Here is a 12282-nt window from a genome sequence, read left to right on the forward strand (position 1 = left end):
ATAAAGTAGGTAAAATCATCAAAATACCGAATATAGGGAGGTACCATTATGTGGGGGCTGTACCAAAAAAGTGGACCAGCACAGACAATTTTCTTTCATAGAATGTAGCATCCATTACGAACTTCAAATACTAAATTTGAAACAATTACCGTGAATAATGTCGCTAAAATCACCAAAGTACTGAATATCGGTAGGTACCGTTATATGGGGGCTATACGTGGACGTGGACCTGCACAAACAATTTTCTGTCTTAGGTTGTAGAATTCATTACGAATTTCAAATACCAAATTTGAAACAATTCCGGTGAATAACGTCTTTAAAATCATCAAAATAGCGAATATCGGGAGGTAGCCGTTATATGAGGGCTATACGAAGACGTGGACCTGCACAGACAATTTTCTGTCTTAGGCTGTAGAATCCATTACAAATTTCAATTACCAAATTTGAAACATTTCCGGTGAATAATGTAACTTAAGTCACCAAAATACCAAAAATAGGGAGGTATGGGGGCTATACCAAAACGTGGACCTACATGGCCCATTTTCAATACCAAAAGTCCTGCAGACATAATATTCATTTGAGTAAAATTGACTAAATCGACATAGAATTTTATGCTGATCAAGAATATATATACTTTGTGGGGTCTAAAATGTATATTTCTAGGTGTTAGGTATATGGTGGAGGATATAAAAATACATTCCATAGTCTACAGAATGTGGAATGCAGAAGGTAATCTGCAATTTTTTCCAAATTAGATTACAATCTCGATTCTCTTGGAATAAATAATAAGATGCATTTCACAATAATAAATTTAGGATCATTGTTTTCCTCAACATAAATTCCTTTTTCGATTATATTTAATAAATTCTATAGCACGACTATAATAATGCACGAAATTATTATAATACACATGATCATCTCAAGAGATTTCATATTTCGTCTTTGGTGTTTGTATCTGCTTAAGTATTAACAGGGTGACTGGGTTTTTAACAGGGTTATTCATGCATTCGAGTTTTAAATTTGATCAGTGCAGTATGTGCTCACACAGCGCCCTCTATTGGGCAATAGCCATAAAACCCATCTAACTCAGGTTTATATTTGATACAAAAATAGACAGGTTATTATATCTTACCGATAGATGAACATTCGATGTTGTCGGACAAATAAATCGTTTTTCGTTATTACAAGTTTCATTTAAATATAAGCTAACCGATAAGTAAAGTTGAGACCATCTTCCCTTTATATTTAACATAAAGTAACAGTAATAAATATACCCTCCATCATTTGTAAAAATTTGGAAATTTTCAAAAAAAAAAAAAAAAAAAAAAAATTAAGTAAAAAAGTATCAGTCGGTTTTATCGACAGATCTATACCCTCAGCCAATGTTCGATTATTTAAATATATTTTGACTTCTGTTATGATTATTCAAACTGTTGACCCTCTATGGAGTGGGTTCTGAAAGAATGGGCCCATATTGTCCATTTCGTATCTGACCTGAATAAATACGATATAAATATTGTGACGTGCCAGGTTTGGACTATATCTACGACTTCCTTCACGTTATATGTAGAATTTGCTAATATTTGGAAAATGTTTAAAATGTGCGCGAGGTACCACATATAGTCGACCGAAGTATTCCTTTTTCATACCTCATCTAATACGGATAAAAATATTGGTATGGGCACAACTACAAGAAAATCGAACATTTATCTCCAATTTTATGCGAAATCATAAATTTCATATTCACCTCGGGTTTCTGTTTGAGACCAATATTTAGATGTAGCAAGTTGTAAAGAATTGCTGACTTGTTTCGCAAGCTATGGCAGATAAAAGTATTGAAAATTATGATCCTTGTTTTGGGTGACGTACCAAAAGGGGTTCGTAGATACATATCATCTTCACAGCAGATCTTACGTTAGCAAAAATGTTTGCCTGTGTGAAATTTGAAGAAAGTTGGATGCTTACTTCTCTTTCTTGTGAACCTTATGTGAGGTAGGTATCAGATGAAATAGCCCGATTTCTACAGATTTTGTGTTAATAAAAATATTGAGAAGTGCGAAACCTGAATGGAATCGGATGTCAATATCACCTTTCAAAAGTGTTACCCTTTTTGGAGAGGTACCAGAAGCAGTGGACCGATATATCCCATCTTCATAGCAGATCTTGTGTGAGTAGAAATAATGGGTTGTGTGAAATATGAAAAGAACCGGATTCTTATTTCGGATTTTATAAACGTTTTGGCTATTCACACACATCGCTAGATCAACTCCAAATGTCCTGAAACGGATTTGGTCCAAAGAGACCTAGGGTCTAAAACCGTTATTTCGACTGTTCACGTTTTGACCGTATCAAATGATATATACCCTCTCTTGCCATATGGCTGAGGGTATAAAAAGAAACAAGTTTAAAAGTTGAGTCGGGCCGAACTTGAAATACCTCCACCATTTGGAACGAATTTGAAAATTAAACAATTAAAAAGCAGTAAGTTCAGCCGGGACGATCTTTGAATATCCTCCATCATTTGGAACTATTTTGGCAATTTTCAAAAACCAAAAAAAAAATAATAATTAAAATAAACAAATAAAATGAAAATAAATAAAAAAATAAAAATAAAACCCGTTAAAAATGCTGTTAAAATCTTAAAAATACCGGATGTAGCCGTTATGTTAGGGTCTACACGACGACGTGGACCTGCATAGCCAACTTTTGTCATAAACGATTATAATAATCAAATGCGAAACTTGAATAAAAAAAATCGGTGATTAATGTAGCTAAAATCATCAAAATTTCGAATGTAGGGAGTTACCGTTATATTGGGGCTATACGAACACATGGACCTGCACAGACAATTTTCTGTCATAGGCTGTAGTATTCATTACGAACTTCAAACACCAAAATTGAAACAATTCCGGAGAATAATAACGCTAAAATCATTAAAATACAGAATATCGGGAGGTACCGTTATATGGGGGATATAGACTGTGGTACCCATTAGGAACTACAAATACGAAATTTGAAGCATTTCCGGTGAATAAGTCGCTATAATTATCACAAAAACAGGGAGGTACCGATGTTTTTCAAAATGTTGAACCCTTTCCTTTCCGTTGCGGTCTAAGTTCTTGCACTTTTTGGAATTTCGGCCACTTGCCAAAAAATGGCTCGTGAGCTGAACATATCGCAATATTCCATTCGGCAAATATTGAAAAATGAGCTCGGGGTAAAGACATAGAAATTTCGAAAAGTGCAAGAAGTTACACCGCAACAGAAAGAAAATAGACTCAAAAGAGTTAGAGTTGCTGGCTTGGCCGAAAGTGGTGAACTGCCGAATTTGGTTTTCTCCGATGAGAAAACATTCGTTGTCCAGCAGTTTGTAAACAAACAAAATGATCTTGTTTACTTGCCAAAGAGGTATGCTGAAAATTGCACCTTCGATTGGCAACAGAACTCAAGCGCCGCCCATGGTGATAGTATGGGCGGCCATAACAGCCGCCGGACATCAATCCGTTGGACTATTGTGTCCGGCGTATTTTGGAAAGCAAGGTTGGCACTAAAAAAACCATAGTGTCAATCACCTCAAGCAAGCGCTTCAGGGGAATGAGCCAAAATACCGCAGAGCAACATTCGGGCAGAGTGTGACATTTTCAGTGGCCGTTTGAAGGCCATAATTCGTGCCAAAGGTGACCAATTCGAACAAATCTAAACTTATTCTAAAATTTGATTCTATTTTCGACATTTTTTGCTTTCATCAATAAAATTAAAAAAAAAAATTAAAACTTGTGGTGTTTGATTTTGTTGCAGTTTTTTATCTCACCCTGTATCTTGCAAAAAAGATTTGAAGAAAGCTTTGCTGGAAGAATGACAAAAGATCGAAACTAGCTTTTGCGAAAAACTTGTTAAAAGTATGCCAAATAGGCTACAAATGGAAAAAAATGAAGGAATGCATACAAAATATTAATGTCTAGAAATACTTTAAATTATACGAAGTGTACGAGTTTGGCTTTGGCATTGAAATATGATCTCTTTTAATATTTATTTATTTTTTTTACTTTAAATAAATTAAAATTTTAAGTGTTTTTGTTTTGCTTTTTAAATTGCTCGCATAGTGTACTAATAAAATGTAAATATTTTTTTTGTTATAAATTTTGATTTTTGGAAGTTATAAGAAAAATAAATTTCTTTTACGAGTTTCGCTTGGAGCTACTGTATTTCATTCTGGACAGCATTAAATTCCTTCTCGCCGAAATTTCTCTTTTCGGCTTGTTTCTATATATGTTTTTTTTTATTATGAAATTAAACAACAATTTTATTTTTTTATTATTTATTTTATTTATTTTTTAATATTAGTTATTTTATTTATGCATTTTTATTATAATTAAAATAATTTCGTTTTTTACAGATTGTTTTTTTCATTTTAAATTAAATTTAACTATTTAATATACAGAGTTGTTTTATTTTTATTTTAAATAATATTTAAGACGCCAGTGCAAAAAGTGTGAAAATAAAAAATATAATAATATTGGGAATTAAAGAATAATTTAGAAACAAAAAACAAAATTAAGAAAAGTAAAAGCATTTTAAAAGGACGTGGGGATATTTTGTGACTATTTTTGGGTTAAAAATTGTAAAAAAAAAAACTATAAAGCCCTGGCGGCATTAAGGAAGCGATTAAGTGCAATTTAGCAAAAATAAAAAAAAAAAACAAAATGAAATATTTATATAGGAATGTGTTTTAATATACAAAAAAAAAAAAACAAAGATAAATAAACTTATATGTAAAATATGTATATATCTAAAACGTTTTTCATTTGAAGAGATTTTGTTTTTCTTGTTACGAGCAAAGGAAAAGAAAAAATAAGAAATCTGTAATATTTACACTTGTGTGAACATTATATAATAGGGTTCGCTAGTTCGGTTCGGTTGGAAGTATCAGTCAGAGAGTGGTTAAAATGTTAAGAGAGTTTTAGGAAAACGTTTTAGTCGTTCGTTGCTAATATTTAAAAGGGCTGTTTTTTTAAAGAGTTTCGAAAAATATCTTTTCTACTCTGTTTGATTTTGTAATTAGGAAAATTGACTTAAAACAAGTGACTATACATTGTGTAAATTATTTATAATATATTATTGTATTGTTTTATGTGTCCATTCAATTAGGTGAGTTTTGTTTTGTGTGAGAAAATATTGTGGAGAACTTTCTGAGGTTCCCTATAAAAAAACAACCACCATTAAACTATATGTTCTCTTTATTCGCTGCTGTTTTTAATTTGACAAGAACTATATTTAAGGGGCTTCTTTCAAAGGAAAGTTCAAAGAATTCCCAACAATATTTCCGGCACATTTGTGGAAGCCAATTTTGTTTTTTTTTTTCTGGGGAGGGGAAAACTATTGAAGGAGAAATCTTGTGTCCCCTTGAATATCCTATTAAGAAATTGTTTTCTTTTAAAATTCATAATTATTTTAAATATTAAACAAAACAGTTATTTATATAAAAAAATAGTTAATATTTTTATGATATATTTAAAAAATATTAATAATAATCAAATCCTCCATTAGTCAATTTAAAATTAAAAAAAAAACATTTACATAAAATAAAATAGGGAAGCTATTTTCGATATTTCAGAAGAAGGTTTATTCCCCCCAAGATAAAGATTGTAGAAGTAGCAAAACGGGGACTTTCTGGTAGCTTCAACTGGGATCTCTTTTTGATCAATAACTAAAAGTCCCTACACCACTTTCTTGCTGAGTATTAAATGGGGGCGAATATTAGGGTTCTATAGTCCGTTTTGCGGTTTGGCTAACTAACTATTTGAAAACATTGAGGAAAAGTCTTTTTTGTTTGCATTGTTTAAACGGCAGTTCTTTTTGAAATATGGGTACATTTTCTGGGACTTTTGGACGGAAACTAGGGAGCTATATATACAACTATTTTAGATGGAAACAAAAAGGTGAAGGAAATAATATTTTGACTAATGAAGAAGTTGTCGTTAGTACGAGAATTCCCAAATAGTTTGTTGTTGCCTTTCTCGGGAAATAACCTCAACAGAGTTGCTATTTTGTTTTGTTTTTCTTTTGTGCCCTTATTCGTTGTTTGTTTTTTCTTCTCTTTTTTAATATTTGTAACTTAAAAGCAGTGTTGGTTATATAACTTTGGCAGTATTATACATATAAATATTTTAAATTAAATTAATTTATATTAAAAAAACAATCACTTCCTATACATTTTAAAGGGGAGGATAGGCAGGCAGGAAGACAGAAAAAGGTATGATACGGGTGCATTAAATGCAACTCTGTTTGGCATCGAAGGAAGAAAACTATTTGGAACTCTCATGTTAGTGGTTTTTACGTTCTCTTTCTTTCTTCAAAATAAAAGTGTTTACAACTAAACTAATTTTTTTAAAACTTTTTTTTTACATTATTTTCAAATACTTTTAATTTTCTTGTCAATAAATTTGTTTTTTTTTCTTTAGAAACGCTTTCATTGGCGTTTGTCTTGTTGGAATGTCATTTGCCAAAAGGAAAAAAATCGATATGTTTAAAACTTTTTGCACTTGGTGTTTACAATAATAGGGTTTTTCTTTTGTGTTTCTTTGTATAATTTTTTTTTTAATTTTTTATATAACTTATTTTCTAATTCTTATTCTTTTCTCACATTTGGATATATATTTGTTTTTGTTTTGTTGGTTGGTTTCTTATATCTTACGATAGCTAGTCTGGTGTTGGTTCTGGCACTACTTCTGGATTGGCAAACAGGGGATTGGGGAACTCTGGCGGATGAGGTAGAGGTGCCAATGTCTTGGGTCTTCTTCTATAGGCCATTAGCCAGCAGGAAACCGCACAGCTACCGCTACCAAAGCCAATAGGGCTGTAATTACCAAGGCAATTATAAGACCCACCATGTAGACACAAATATCTTCAACTCTTGAGCGGCAGGTTTGACTGAAAAGGAAGAAATTTTTTTCATTAGGAAATAGGTATTTTAATTAATTATTTTTATAGAAAGAAATTTCGGTTACTAGACGTAATAAAATAGCAATTCAATAAATTTAATATTAAAAAGTATTTAAGGAAAAAAATTGGATACGTTGTCAATAACGACCTAAAGATACCTAGATATACTTTGTCCTTACCACTGTGTTGCGGCTATGCTATTCCGGAACTTGTAACCCCCACAGACCCGATTTTTTATGAAGGAACAAAATAATAACAAGAAAAAAACATCAAAACCACAAACAACCAAATTGCTTGGATAGTATCGACCACGGACACGATCAAGAACATGATTTGTAATGTGGTGAGGTAGACTCTCTGTTGACGTACCACGCATGCAAAGACAGAGCGAAGACGACGAGGCTCAGCCAAGAGATTGATTTATCATTTTTCATTCGGTTTGTGTACGAATCGCCTCTTCGCCTCTGAGGTCAAGCACCAAGGAGGGAAATTTATCGGTCGGCACCAATGGAAGCGACCTCCGACAGCAAGGCATCATCGTGGAGGTAATCTAGCGGGTAATACACCTTCAGCATCCCAATAGCCCGCGATGATTCAGACAAAAGGGATGTAAAAACAAGGAGGAGTTATAAGCGGTCAGTGAAATACTCTAAAAAGTCCGAGACTCCTCAAGTTATGGAGAGATAGAGAAGGTTCGATGTTGAGGCAGAAAGGAAGTTCGCAAAGATTAACATACTACTGCAACGTGTTCTCTGAGAGTGAAATACAAGCAAAATAACCATTTATGAAAGCCTGTTTGTACGTACTAAGTCCAGCGAATTCTTAACTGTCAATACTATTTTGCATTCGTCAAATGAATCCACTGGAGTCGATTTTATTTGACATATACGCAATGGAAGTTGCAATTAAAATTCGTTCAATTTAGTAAGTGTAAACCCACTTTAAATCATCTGCCCTAAGTAGGGATACGTGAATCGTTTTTACAGGCATAAAAATGCATCAACTTGCTTCATTAGTCACATATATCTTCGATATATCTATGGAGTGCGGGGAGCTCGGCGTGAAATGCGTGTTTCCATCTTATTACCCATACCATCTTTTAAGCTTTTTAATTTTTGATAACATCATTTACGCGTCAAGCCTGTAGTCTTAGTATTTTTTCAAACATACCTGAACAGAATGTCTAGATTAGTATTGAAGAAACCCGTTGTAGTTTTATGTTCCCATAACTATTTGTTTAAAATAATTAATGTAAACATATTCAATAGTTATAAGATTATCTTAAAGTTGTAACTCTTTTAGCAAATAAGCAACTTGAATTCCATTTAAGTTATTACTATTATAAACAATCTAGCTATTAAGTTATGACTAACTGCGTTCTAGGCGACAGTTTCGCTTCTCAAAAATAGAAGCTTAGAAAGCATTAATTGAAATAAATCACTCATTCAGCGATCTCCATTCTAACTTGTTGCATTGCAACCACCAGATAAGATTACTGTGATGTGCAGAAAAAAAAAAACTGTAATCTCGTTCGTCTCTATGTTATTGACGTCTCAGTGAAAATATGAACAAAAGTAAACAAACTTTGAGATTTGGACTGGTCTTAACAAGGTCGCATTAATCAGGTCGTGTAAACTACAATTAATATCGAAAAACCCTCATAATGTCAAAGTATTTAATTCACAATTGGCATTTATTCTGACAATGCGGAAGAAATCTGCTGGTGAAATCAGCGGATGATCTAATGGAAAGACCATGCTCTTGAAGAGTTTTATGGACCTCTCATAACTGTGCCTTGAGCGGCCCTACAAATTGCCTGGCGACATTTATGGTTTAATAAATAACTAAACGATGTCCAAATAAATAAATAATTTTAACCATGACAAATCTCATCTCTTTCACTTTTATGTCTTAACATCTTGTTCAATCAATTTACATATACTTATTGTCATTGTATACTCACTATTTGCATCATTAGCTCCCGTCGTTGTTCTCTTCTCAAATGTCAATATGGCATTTGACGAAATGGTTATTTCCTCTCTCAGTTGACCCTCCATACCGGTGTTGGTGGCATCGCTGTCGAATCATCGTGGAATTGTCGGCAATGGAACGTCTACGACGGCGACCAAATGCTTATAGCCACGGCAATTGACCGGTTGACATTTGCCAAAGCATACACGTATGTTACACTGGAAGCGTATATTGTCGGAGGAGGGGAATTTAAAGGCATTGAAATTGGCCAAAAGGCTATTGGTATCGGGATTATATTCCCAATCGCGAATATCGATGGATCGGTGGCACAGCCATTCTCATCGGTGACAATGTACTCATTTTCACATTATCTTCCATGGTCTTGGCAATACAAGATCTGGCAAAGCCACCATAAATTGCTGCAAAGAAAGGGAGAAAGAGAAACAAAAGTGGTTGAATAAATCATTTTCTTCCTCAAGGTTCTACATTTTACTTACTTGCTGGTTCCACATCAACTTGCAGCTTCAGATTATCACCGATTTCGGCCGAGTTAATCTCCTCACCATCATGTGTTATAATTCTCATTTGACAGATTGGCGGTGGTCCGGTATTGGCAATGTTCCGGCCGTTGTCAGCATCGAAACATTGAATCCTAACGTCACATTCTTTTCACCCGTCTGATAGACACATTTAATATTGTACGCCTGGGCCTTGTATGTCACCAGTTTAGGATGTTTCGTATGACCAAAACCAAAGCTGGCCACATCCTTAACGGCTTGCATGCCACAGCTACCAAAGTGTACACGGAATATTTCCGTACGTGGCACAGTTTCACCGGCCAAATTGACACACGTCTACACTCTTCATCCTTGCTGTGACCCTTGACATAGAGAACACCATTGAATCCGGGCTCGGTTATGTGTATTTCCACTTGTACACACCATCGGCCAAGCAGGATACACCATATCGGGTCTTGGGAATCGGTACGGAATTGGTGTGGTTGCAAATCAAATCGGGGATACCGGTATAGCCAGCAATACATGACACTGGGCACGATGATTTACGGCATTACAGAAGGCATTGACACCGCAGGTTTGAGCAGACATGGATCTTCACGGTTTTGGTTTCGCTGTGGCAATAGCGATTATCGGCACAATCTTCGTTGATTTTGCATTTGGGTAACATTTGGTCTTCTGGTATACATTCACCGCTGCTAGTCAGATGGTAGCCGTGATTGTTGGGCAAATACAACGACCGCGTTCATCAATGACGAAGCCTCTTTCCAGGGCGCATACGCAGTGGCCAGTTTCGTCAATCTTAAAGCCTTGCTCTGCAATGCAAGGAGTACAGTATTCATAGACATCCAACGCAGTTCCGGGTGGGCAGACACATTGTCCGTCAATATCTCTTACAAAGACCTTTTCAATGACACACAACGAACGCTTGTCGCATTGCACTGCAGCATTGCCGGTATAACCCTCCAAGCACTCACAAATCATTGTGCGAACAGGAACAGTGTCGAGCACCTACATTTGGCATTGACGCCACATGCTGGGTGGCATTGCAAGGATTGATACATCACCACGGATTACAGGCCGTCTGCTGGGGCAATCGCCGTCATATTGGCAAATCGGTATGTCACGCAGTGGTTCACAGCCTTGCGACGAGCGACCGTTCCTGGTGGACAGGCGCATTGTGGACGGTGCTGATAGACTTGCACACCTCATCGATGGCACAGGCCGCAGTCGTTTCACATGGTTTTCACATTTACCATTGACACAGGCCTTATCGGCAGGACATTCGCTACAACACGGCAACCCAGTGGGGTACATGAAATTCGAGCATGCTCTAAATCCTGGAATACTTGGATACGGCACGATGTTCCACAGCCAAACATTGGGCATTCAAGCCACACTGCTCTCCTTGACAGGCGGGCACACACAGATTATTGCGGCAGGCATATGTCGATGGGCAGTCCGAGTTGATGGAACATTCCACCTTGGAACACTCAAATTCGGGATTACCTTCATAGCCTTGACGACAAGTGCACACGGGTTTGTGGTCCTTAATACGGCACCGGCATTCACGCCACAGTTGCAAGGATCGCGGCATACACCATTTACACAGGACTTATCGCTGGGACAATCCGAGTCCGCCACACAACCGCCTACCGCAATGATGGTTTTGGTGGGTTGACAAGTGCCACTTCCACTGCTGATATAGCCATCGGGGCAAACACAAATCATAGTACGTACGGGTGATGTGGGAGTCACTTCACATTGGGCCGGTCTGTTGCAAGGTTCCAATACCAGGCAAGGATCACACATTCGTTGCCAATACATGCAGGCGCGAAGGACAATCTGTGTCGAGTCTGCAAGTTGTTGCACCTCTGGCGACAGTCGATGTACGGATTACCAATGAATCCAGCTGGACAGCGACATATGGCCAGGTGATTTTGGCACGACATTCCGCCCGCGGTGAGCAGGTATTCTGGTATACACAAGGATTGACACATTGTTCGTGTAGCAATATTTGTCCGAAGGACAATCGTTGTTCGATTGACAGCCAATGACACGGCAACGTTCATAGGCATTGCACGGAATCCGCTCTTACATCTGCACATGCCTGATTCGACAGGACATAACATTCGGCATTGATGCCACAAGGATCCTTAACCAAGCAGGGATAATGCAATTGCCATTGACACAGGCCTTGCCCGAATCACATTCGCTATCCACACGGCAGCCAATTGATCTACACAGAGTGTAAGGATTGCCCTCGAAGCCGTCTGACAGGAGCAGATGGCGCGATGGTTGGTTGACTTGGCACAGGGCATTGGTACCAACAATTGCAAGGTTTGCGACATTGGCGATTGATGCAGGCTTCCTGGTCGGAACAGTCGGAATCGAAGAACATCCAGCTGGAGTTTGTAGGACCAATTGTTTACATTCGCCCCTTGAGTCGGGCACATAAGAGCAGGACATTCACAAACCATGGTGCGTACTGGGACACTGTCCAGCACACTGCATTGGGCCGTGGCGGCACAAGGCGACAGTTCAGTGCAAGGATTTTGACACTTGACATCGATACAGGCCAAGCCACTTGGACAGTCACCATCATCACGGCAAACTGGTTCCTGAGGTGTGCTCTCACAGTAGGCATAGGCATTGCCGAGAGGCATATTATCTGGACATCTGCATACGGCACGGTGTTGCAATGCCTGGCAGATGGCATTCTGGGCACAGGGATTGCTTTGATCGCGACATGGATTGATACACAAATTCTGGACACAAGCCTGATGGAGGCACAATCATAATCCGAATTACATTCCACACGTATGCAGCGGACAAATGGATCACCTTGCATGCC

The 12282-nt window shown here is 37.1% G+C and overlaps 1 pseudogene; it reads right to left on the bottom strand.

The window, feature by feature from the left end:
* Positions 1 to 6690: 6690 nt before the first annotated feature.
* On the bottom strand, positions 6691 to 11272 carry LOC131801350 (uncharacterized; annotated as a pseudogene).
* Between the last annotated feature and the right edge of the window lie 1010 nt (positions 11273 to 12282).

The sequence above is a fragment of the Musca domestica genome, unplaced genomic scaffold (assembly GCF_030504385.1).
Source record: "Musca domestica strain aabys unplaced genomic scaffold, Musca_domestica.polishedcontigs.V.1.1 159, whole genome shotgun sequence".
In the NCBI taxonomy this organism is placed as follows: Eukaryota; Metazoa; Arthropoda; class Insecta; order Diptera; family Muscidae; genus Musca; species Musca domestica.